Source organism: Rattus norvegicus, chromosome 2, assembly GCF_021556685.1.
Source record: "Rattus norvegicus strain SHRSP/BbbUtx chromosome 2, alternate assembly SHRSP_T2T, whole genome shotgun sequence".
Taxonomy (NCBI): Eukaryota; Metazoa; Chordata; class Mammalia; order Rodentia; family Muridae; genus Rattus; species Rattus norvegicus.
In genome coordinates, this window is record NC_141535.1 from 181,313,346 (window position 1) to 181,322,375 (window position 9,030).

General features: G+C 42.3%; 1 pseudogene; it reads right to left on the minus strand.

Annotated features, from left to right (window-relative positions):
- Positions 1 to 5,308: 5,308 nt before the first annotated feature.
- Senp2-ps5 (SUMO specific peptidase 2, pseudogene 5) lies at positions 5,309 to 7,153 on the minus strand (annotated as a pseudogene).
- Between the last annotated feature and the right edge of the window lie 1,877 nt (positions 7,154 to 9,030).

Consider the following 9,030-nt stretch of genomic DNA (forward strand, 5'->3'; position numbering starts at 1 on the left):
GTGACAAAGCCAAACAGTGGGGTTGGATAAGGGGTCAGGGGCCCAAAAGTTCTGACTTTCTGTTGCATATGCTTTTAGATGCAGATTATAGTTATGGATAGATCTAAATAAGCCAAGCACCCTTGGTGCCTACAGAACCTGTGGATGGATTATCTTACTCATGAGAATCCTGTTCACACTGAAAAGCGAATTTCTCCTACATCAGAAGGAAAGGATACACTTGAAGTAACAGGGTTAGACCGAGAGAATAAACCTAACACAAATGATTTAGTTTTAAGTAAAAGAGAAAAACTGCATCTGGATTTCAGAAGTACTAAAGTATAAATAAATGAGTAGTCTAGGTGGCTTTCATTTTCAGCATCTCCTGGGCAGGAAGTTCAGTGTTCCTCACAGTCTGGGGTCTGTTTGTTTTAGTGCCCCTGATTCTGTAGTGAGGTTACCCTGAGTTAACAGAGGGCCACTCATTTGCTCATGATAAGACCGCACACTGAAAATTAACTGTGCATCTTTCCATACAACTTGCTGAGTGGTAACCATACATCCAGAAGCAGTGCCTCTCCCCCAACCTCCTGCAAAGCACAGATGCTGTAGCATGTATAGAAAAGGAGAAAAATCCCAATATGATAATTAAGTAGCTCTGTGGAGTGGAGTGGCCAAGAAAAATGTCCTGACATCAATTTAGAGTAAAGATGCAGATGAGAGGATGCACCAGCTATAAAAGATGGCTAATGGGGTTAGAATAAATGGCTCAGTGGTTAACAGCAAGGTCTGCTCTAGTGGAGTACCCTAGTTCACTTCCTCGTACACATTTGGTGACTTATAACCATCTGTAACTCCAGTTCCAGGGGATCTGATGCCCTCTTCTGGCCTCCTTGAGTACTTCACAAACATGGTGTACCTGCAGACAAAGTACTGAAACACACAAAATAAAAATAATATAAAGCTTTGTTTAAAATGTGGATGACAAACTTCCATCCACAAAATAAAAATGAATCTGAGTTTTTCTAAGAGAAAAGAATGAGGAATAACCCAAATGTTGTAAAAGGCTAAAAGCAGTGTACACTGAGATGGGGTGATAGAAATCTAAGGACAGAAGTGTCTAATTGTCAGTGTCAAGGAGCAGAAAACCCTTGCTGAAAGGCAACCATGAGAACATGAGCATGAGAGCCCAGGAGACCTACAGAGATCACCCAGAAGGGGAAGGCATCCCACTACCTGTGGCTTTAGTGAGGGCATGGCTCCAGACTCAGAGATACATAATATATGTATAATATATGTCATGGGATTGTGCAAATTCTCCCCCTACCTAACTCTACACCTTTAATCCAATCTGACCTGCTCATGTTCCAACCACTTAACAGTCAGTACAAGAGGGTACCACTGACATTACCTGATATGTAAGACTAAGCCCCGTGTGGTAGTTTATGAGAATGGTCCCCATAGACTGATGCTTGAATCCTTGGCCCTTAGCTGCTGGAACTACTTGGGACAGATTAGGAGGCCTTGTTGGAAGAGGAGAGTCACTAGGGGTGAACTTTGAAATTTTAAGAGTCTATGCCATTTTCCAGTTAGTGTCTCTCTGTCTGTCTGTCTGTCTGTCTGTCTGTCTCTCTCTCTCTCTCTCTCTCTCTCTCTCTCTCACACACACACACACACACACACACACACACACACACACACACACAAATTGTCTCAACATGTAAGCTATGGCTCCAGCAGCACCATGATGGCCTATCACCATGCTCCCTGCCATGATACTCAGGGACTCATCCTCTGAGCTGTAAGGAAGGCCCCAATTAAACACTTTCTTTTATAGATTGCCTTGGTCATGGGGCTTTGTCACAGAAATAGAACAGTCGCTGGGACACCCCACCTCCTCACTTCCCTTCCTCCTCACTTCCCTTCTTTTCTGGTTCCTCCTATTTTCTGACCATCACCTCTGATCCCCTAATTCCAAATACACGTCTGCTCCTGCCTCTGTGTGTGCCCTTGATCCTGTGACTGAGATTTGGTGTGGTATTTTCCTCATATACCAGATGACTTTGAAGACAATTTTCAGGGGAGCCTAACTCCCAAGACGCCCTGAAGGGCAGAAAGGGGCTGGGACCAAATAGAATGTTTTTTTCTCTAAGTCTTCTTAAAGACATCCATGATGGACTCAGCAGCTGCCTTCCTCGCAATTCTCTGGTTGGTGACTATTTGCTGTACACTAGTGACCTCCTGAATTGATATCCATGAATATGAAGTATAAGAACTTGGATTGTTAGCTCAGTGGTAGAGCGCTTACCTAGGAAGCGCAAGGCCCTGGGTTCGGTCCCCAGCTCCGAAAAAAAGAACCAAAAAAAAAAAAAAAAAAAAAAAAGAACTTGGATTGTTAACAAGCTCTCGAGGGATGCCTAAGCACTCTGAGGTTGGACAGCCACTTCCTCCTCAAGGTAAAGTGGCTTGTGCTACGATAGATCTTGAGGTCAAGTTTGAATTGCTGGAGGGACCATATCAAATCTCAGGGAACAGGTAGGGACAGGGTTAAATACTAGATGCTCCTGGACAATCTTTTTTTTTTTAATTAGAATTTTTTTTATTTATTTATTAACTTGAGTATTTCTTATATACATTTCGAGTGTTATTCCCTTTCCTGGTATCCGGGCAAACATCCCCCTCCCCCCTCCCCTTCCTTATGGGTGTTCCCCTCCCGACCCTCCCCCCATTGCCGCCCTCCCCCCACCAGTCTAGTTCACTGGGGGTTCAGTCTTAGCAGGACCCAGGGCTTCCCCTTCCACTGGTGCTCTTACTAGGCTATTCATTGCTACCTATGAGGTCAGAGTCCAGGGTCAGTCCATGTATAGTCTTTAGGTAGTGGCTTAGTCCCTGGAAGCTCTGGTTGCTTGGCATTGCTGTACATATGGGGTCTCGAGCCCCTTCAAGCTCTTCCAGTTCTTTCTCTGATTCCTTCAACGGGGGTCCTATTCTCAATTCAGTGGTTTGCTGCTGGCATACGCCTCTGTGTTTGCTGTATTCTGGCTGTGTCTCTCGGGAGAGATCTACATCCGGCTGATACCCAGTGTTGATCTTTTGTCTCCACACATATGTATGCATGTATGCACACATAAAACATGTATGCAAAAAATGAAATGACATGAAAGACATTATAATGAAAAGTGATTTTAAAATAATAGAATCTGATCCCATTTTATGTATCATATATTTATATATTTCCATCAAATATAAACCAGGAAGAACACACTCTTAAAATGTTACTGCCAGCGGTATTTAGCTTATTAGTAGAGTGCTTGCCTAGCAAGCACAAGGCCCTGGGTTCAGTTCTCGGCTCAAAAGAATTTTTTTGTGCCCAATAGAATTGCAAGTGTGCCAACAATTGTAGATGTATCACATTTTCATTAGCTATTCTTCAGTTGAGAGACATTTAGTTGTTCCCAGTTCTTTATGAATAAAGCTGCTATGAGCATAGACTTTGTGGGACGTTGGAGCATCTTTTGGGTATATGCCCAAGAGTGGTATAGCTAGGTCTTGAGTTAAAACTATTCCCAGTTGGGGCTGGAAAGATGGCTCAGTGGTTAAGAGCACCGACTGCTCTTCCTGAGGTCCTGAGTTCAAATCCCAGGAACCACATAGTGGCTCACAACCATCTGTTGTGCATGAGATCTGATGCCCTCTTCTGGTGTGTCTGAAGGCAGCTACAGTGTACTCATATACAATAAAATAAAATCTTAAAAAAAAAAAACCTATTCCCAGTTTTCTGAGGAACCACCCAATTGATTTCCAAAGTGGCCATACAAGTTTGCACTCCAAACAAGGGGGAGCAAGGGGGACTGTTCCCCTTGCTCCACATCCTTGCCAGCATGTGCTATCACTTAAGTTTTTGACTTAAGCCATTCTGACTGATGTAATATGGAATCTCAGATTTGTTTTGATTTGCATTTCCTTGATGACTAAGGACTTTGAACATTTCTTTAATTGTTTCTAGAGCATTCGAGATCTCTCTGTTGAGAATTCTCTGTTTAGTTCTCTTCCCCATTTTTTTTCTGCCAGACAGTCTTTTATTACATCATAAAAGCAACACTAGGCACTAGATCTTGCAAAATATGCTCTGACCAACTTTCTGAAATTAAAAATGCATAACCACATCTCTAAGATTTTTAATGAACAAAATAGTTAAATACAAACTTTCATATGCAAAATAGATGACTGTAAACCCAGCAACCTCAGAGCCGAGTCCGAATCTCTCCCAAGGCTCAGTGGGGCTGGAGTAGGGCATGCTGCTGAGCCAGCAACTTAATTTCATATATATATATATATATATATATATATATATATATATATATATATATATATATATATATATATTTAAAAAAACTCTGAGGAAAAATAGGCTTAAATTGAGGCCATCTCCTGAAATACAGCTCAGGCCAGCCCTTGCCACTGTGAGCTCAGGCTCACTACACCTAGGTTTGACATATATGGTCACAGTTACTTTGAATCCAGTTTCATGAGGAAGCCAAGCTATTTCAGTTCTAGAAAAGAAAGTCTTGAAGATGAGTGCGCCCTGCGGTGAGGACTCACGGACAATGTTCCTTGGCCACTTTCCACGAACTGTGCCCGTGTCATAGCATCAGACTCTCTAAAGGCAGCCAGACCCCTACAACAGAGCATCATCATTTCTTCTGGCATTTCCAAGTCTTAAAGGAGAACCTTAACTGTGCGTTAAGTTCCCAGCACTAGAGAAGCTGGCAAACACCTCCTTCCTCCCCCTGCTGACATCTCTCAGAAGCAGGGAGTGGCAGTTTGATTAACATTCTTTTCAGAAATAAATAGTCCAAACAAATTATTTATAGCTAATTATAAAAGAGCAGTGGGAAAGGGCACTGCCCAGTGTTTGCTAATGAGTGAGTGAATATGTGTGAACACACAGAGAACAATTCATATAACAAATCCTGCATTTCCCACATTCATATGGAAATAATGCCTTAAAACAAAAGACATTAGGGTTGGGGATTTAGCTCAGTGGTAGAGCTCTTGCCTAGCAAGCGCAAGGCCCTGGGTTCGGTCCCCAGCTCCGAAAAAAAGAAAAAGAAAAAAAAAAAGAAACCAAAACAAAACACATTAATTAGTATTTGTCCTTGTATGGGGCTAACAGTCTAGGGCTCTGAGCAGACACAGCCTTACAAATAGGGCTGCAAGCAGCTCCTCCACACCTCTAGTCAGGGCCGCTGTGGAGAGGCCTTCATGCACTCTGGAGAGCTCAGTACCTGTGAAAGAAGAGAAATGATAGGGACTTTTTAACCCACAATGCATGAGGTATATGCAAACATCCATGAAAGAACCACCAGCAGCTAGAAGACCAGACGGGGCATTGTCACAGCAAATGCTGGTGAAGGATTTCCCACACCATCTTCTTCCGGAAAAGAGGCATCTGGTGCTTACTGAATGTGATAGGTTTGTCCCTAGAAATATAATCTGCGTATTTACAAGTAAACATTCCACAATCACTCCCATTCAACTGTTGAGGAATCTCATGTGGCTTCATGCTGTAGTGGGTCCACTCTAAGAGACTGAGATCTGTATTTCTTTTGGTCTTGCTTTCGTCCTGTAAATACTGAAGAAGAATCTCACAGATCCTGTGGCCTTTTTGTCCCATAGAATCCAGATATTTAAGACACCTTTTTCTTAGGTCCATCACCACCAGGCTCCAATGTACCTTCCGATGAATAGGAACCAGAACAAGTTCTTGATCGAAGAGATTCACCCATCTTTTCACTGCTTGGTAATCCAGACTTTAATTTAGGATAGAAGAATGTATTGAGTGCATGAAGTGCTGGATAGCCTTGCTTTTTACTCCTCTCCACTAAAAGATTCATATAAAAATTAATGACCTCATCATTGAGCCAGTGATAGTTCTTTAAGGTCTGGATATCTCCACGGGTGATTCATAACTTGAAACCACTGTTCAAAATCTCATCTGGAGGGCCGTGGCCTAGGGCATTACTGATTTCCTTTTCCATGTCCTCTGTAAGTTCAAAGAGATCTTCTGTTCTTCTGTCTTTCTCTTTGCTTGGGAAGTTCTTTTCCTTTGCCTCAAGCACTGATATTTTCCTTCTGAGTAAGCCATTGCTTCCACTTCCCAGGCAAAGCTGGGCAGACACTTCTTCTGACAGATCAGGCTCCAACTGGTGTCCTCTTGTACCATCCTTTTCAAATCGGAGTTCCACACCACCTTCTCTGTGTCAGCTTTTTCTTTTAAATACCTCTTGTCACTTCTCACTGAACAGATAGGTCCTCTTGTTTCAACAACTCTATACTGTTTTGGAACAAAATGGGTTGTTCTGACTCCATGATTCTGCTCCTCCATCCAGCCTTTGGTCTTTAATGTGTCCATCTGAATTCTCTGAGAACTATGATGTGAAACTGCAGGAGGAAAAGTGCTTTCGTGAGCACCTTCTTTAAGACGCTCCAATAGCTTTAGGTATTTTTCTCTTTCGTCCTTCTGGACACCACCCTCCACGGTGCATTGGGGACGTCTCGCACCCTTGCCACCCTCTTCAGAAATCATCTCTGTTACACCTTGCTCCTGAGGTTTCCACGTTAAGGAACTCTCTGGATTGCTTTTGCTATGGCGACGGCCATTTGGTCTATTATAGCCTTCTGATTTCAATGTAAAACCAAAGGAAGGCAGGACTCTCCGTGGCTGATCTCGGGCCACTGTCACTCTGATCTCTGGATAGTCACGTATTCCATTAGGAGATTTATTACCCAGCTTCAGCATGCTGCTGCAGGATCCAGAACTCATCAGTTCACAAGAGGGAGAGTTCGAGAATACCTCTCCTGAAGGGGCCGCATTCCGTGTTCCATTACAAGCAGAAGACACCATGGGTTTGGTGGTCAGCTGGAATGGGAATCCAAATAAGCTGGCCTCATTGTAGAGACTGTTCTTTGCTTGGTGAGTGAAGCAATCTAGTCTTGGTCTTTTAGCTGGGATTTCATCAGTGTCCACTGCAGTAGAAAACAGAGAGCTGATGGAGCGCCGCCTCTTGAGCAGGGCCTGGGCCCGGGGCGCGGGGCGCTCACACCAGCGAAGAATGGTGCCGAGAACCTTAGTCAGCCATCTGTACATTCCAGGCCTGAGCAGCAGCAGCCGGCCGACACACCCGAGACTAGACGAGAACTCAAGAGCTGTCGCCGCTACTGCGGCCTTCGCCGCTTCGGCCGTAGCCAGGATCTCTCTTCCCCATTTTTAATTGGGTTGTTGGAGTCTAACTTCTTGAGTTCTTTATAAATTTTGGATATTAGCCCTCTGTCAGATGTAGGGTTGGCAAGGATCCTTTCCTAATCTGTAGGCTGCCATTTTGTTCTGTTGACAGTATCCTTTCTTCTACAGAAGGTTTTTAGCTTCATGAGGTTCCAATTGTCAATTATCTTAGAGCCTGAGTTTTGTTCAGTAAGTTGTCTGCTGTATCAATGAGTTCAAAGCTATCCTCCACTTTCTGTTCTATTAAATTTAGTGTATCCAGTTTTATGTTGAGGTCTTTGATCCACTTGGACTTGAGTTTTGTGCAGGGAGATAGATGTAGATCTATTTGAATTCTTCTACATGCAGACATCCAGTTGGACCAGCACCATTTGTTGAAGATGCTTTCTTTTTTTCCATGTATGGTTTTGTCTTCTTTGTAAAAACAAAAAATCAAATGTCCATAGGTGTGTGAGTTTATTTCAAGGTCTTCAATTCAATTCCATTGATCAACTTCTCTCTTCCCATGCCATACAATTTTTATTGCTATTGCTCTGTAGTATAGCTCGAGGTCAGGGATGGTGATACCTCTGGAAGTTCTTTTATTGTTCAGAATTGGTTTTGCTATCCTGGGCTCTTTGTTTTTCCATATAAAGTTGAGAATTGCTTTATCAAGGCCTAAAGAATTGCCTTGGAATTTTGATGGGTATTGCTTTGAATCTGCAGATTGCTTTCGGTAAGTGATCTGATAAGATACAAGGCACTATTTCAATTTTCTTATATCTGTTGAGACTTGCCTTGTGACCAAGTATATGGTCAATTTTGGAGAAGGAGCCATGAGGTGCTGCAATGAATTTATATTCTTTTGTGCTTGGGTGAAATATTCTATAGATGTCTGTTAGGTCCATTTGATCATCATGTCTGTTTGTTTCATTATTTCTGTTTAGTTTTTGTCTGGATGACCTGTCAGTTGGTGAGCATTGAATTCTACCAGTAGTAATGTGTGGGGTTCCATGTGTGTGCTTCTTGTTTTCAAAAGATTCTTTTTCTGGAATCATTGTTTGTTATATTTACGTAGCTGATGTTTTGGAGACAGCTATGCTTATCACTAAATCACCAATGCCTCACCAAATAGACAAGTTCTTCATAAGTTAGGATGAAGCTGAGACTTAAATGTTATTAGTTGGAATATTATGAGGACATTGGTAACAAAATATGACTTTTAGGCAGCACTGTTCTGGTTCAGTCTTATGAAAACAAAGCTTGGGGCTGGTGACATGTGTCACAGTGAAGAATACTTGCTGCTCTTGTAGGGGATCCCTGTTTGGCTCCCAGTACCCATATTTTGCAAAATGAAAGGCAGAAGAGGCCATCAGATCCAATTTCAGTTCTACTGGATCTGATGCTCTCTTCTGGTCACAGAAGGCACCAGGCATGCATATAGTACACATGATATACACTCAAAGAAACAGATAAAGTAAAAATAAATAAATCATAAAACCCAAAACTTTTAGGAAATACCATTTTAAAAGTTCTATTAGTGTTATAAGCAATATATAAACAAGTAAATATTTTGTCCTTCATTTTGCAAGTAAAAAGTCTTGCAAGTACTTTGTGTAGTTAAGTAATACTTCAGGATTGTATTATTTAATATTAGCCTGATTTCCAGGCTGGGTAGATGACTCAGCAGTTAAGATCACTGACTGCTTTTCCAGAGGACCTGTGTTCAATTCCCAGCAACCACATGGTGACTTGGAACCATCTGTAATGGGATCCAACATCCTCTT